A 1,785-nucleotide genomic window follows, 5' to 3' on the forward strand; every position below is an offset into this window, starting at 1 on the left:
CCATTATATACCACAAGTGAATAGAACATTATAGAAATTGATAGCATCTAATTAATGAACTAGACAACATCTAATTCACGGCACAAATTACAGTGAGCCGATGGTGAGCAAAGCCCGAGCAAAATTACAGTGGCCATGACCTAAGAAAAATTCCATTTGTTTCGGAGCCTAAGCAAACTTACAGTGACGGTGACCTATAGCAAAAAAAGGAGGGATGCTATGCTCACTTGGGTTGGAGACTTCTAAAGGGAACGAGTGGAGTGGGCGAGTGGGGTGAGGGGCCCGTGGCCCCTTTGGTTTTGCCTGGGAAGCGTCCGATGCAATGTTGGGCTAGGCCCAATAAAAAGAAACAAAAAACAAAATAAATGTTTCAAAAATTTAAAAAGTCTCAAAAGACTAAAAAAAATCTTACTTTGATAACTAAAAGTATAAAAAATCATTAAAAAGGTTCCAAATAATAATATATTAAAAATAAATGTATTTCTTTTAATAACTAAATGTTTCCAAATATAATAAAATGTCTCAACTTAATAATATATTCAAAATAAATATGTTTTACTTTAATACCTAATGTTTCAAAAAATATTAAAATGTCTCAATGTAATAATAAATTCAAAATCAATATTCTTACTTCAATAACTAAAAGTCTCAAAAAAATATAAAAGACTCCTATATAGGCAAAACAAGGGAGAAGATTTTTGGGAAGAAATGAAGTTAAATTGTTTGAGAAACAAGTGTTACCAACTCCTATATATAGGCAAAACTTAGTGCTGGCGTTCAATGAACGGTAGCAACTAAATACCTACGGCGTTCACACAAATCCAACGCCATCACTTTCTGCCAACTGGTAAGTAAAACTGGGCCCGTCAATTTGTGGCGCGCTATAAAAAATCTACGCCGGCTCTATCCTTATAAAGTTGTCGTATCAAATATGCCAACACCATCATTATTTGAAAAATACAATGGTAACATTGATTTGAAATGGCGCGCCGCCAACGAAAGTTGTGGCTGGCCGTTTTTCCACTAGTGAATCAATCACTAATAATCCTTCAATACAAGCAAAAGTTTTATCCTATGTGGCAATAAAAGTCGCTTCTTTATGCTGCTAAGCACATCCCATGCTTCCTCGAAACGTGCAACGTGACACCGCGCAAGGTTTCACTAGTAGTAACAATAGCTTAAAACTGACAATTAAACATTCTTCAACAATAGCTTACTGATTCTACATCAGATAGAAAGTCTTAAAACCTTTGTCGATTAAAAAGGTTTGAGGTAATTTCCACCTCAAGTGATTAATAATCGACATTTTGTAAGCACAAATGATCGACATGTTCTTATGGTACCCACCCTGACGCCCAGGGATGCAGAGCGGCGCCCGATCCACCCCGGTACATGGTCAAAATAAATCTCATGCATCCCTGCATCTAAGAGGGTTCAACTCATGAGTGAGGGGCGAACTAATGGTTTCAAGAACATACCACTTGCTCATTTCTCATACACTTGTTCACCAAAGCAGACAAGGCATCAGTGACGAAAAGGAATAAAAACGGGACCGAGGGTCACCTTGCCTTAAACCTCGAGATGGCGTAAATGATTTAGAACTTTCCCATTAAAATTCACAAAATATTTAACTGACCTCACACATGACATAACCAAAAAAATCCATCTTGGTGAAAAACCCCACTTTGCAAGGGCTCCTTCCAGGAAATCTCAATCGACACGATCATAGGCCTTTGAGAGATCAAATTTGTAGGCTCAAAAACCAGAGTAACCTCTGCATATGGA

The sequence above is a fragment of the Triticum aestivum genome, chromosome 7D, assembly GCF_018294505.1.
Source record: "Triticum aestivum cultivar Chinese Spring chromosome 7D, IWGSC CS RefSeq v2.1, whole genome shotgun sequence".
Lineage (NCBI taxonomy): Eukaryota > Viridiplantae > Streptophyta > Magnoliopsida > Poales > Poaceae > Triticum > Triticum aestivum.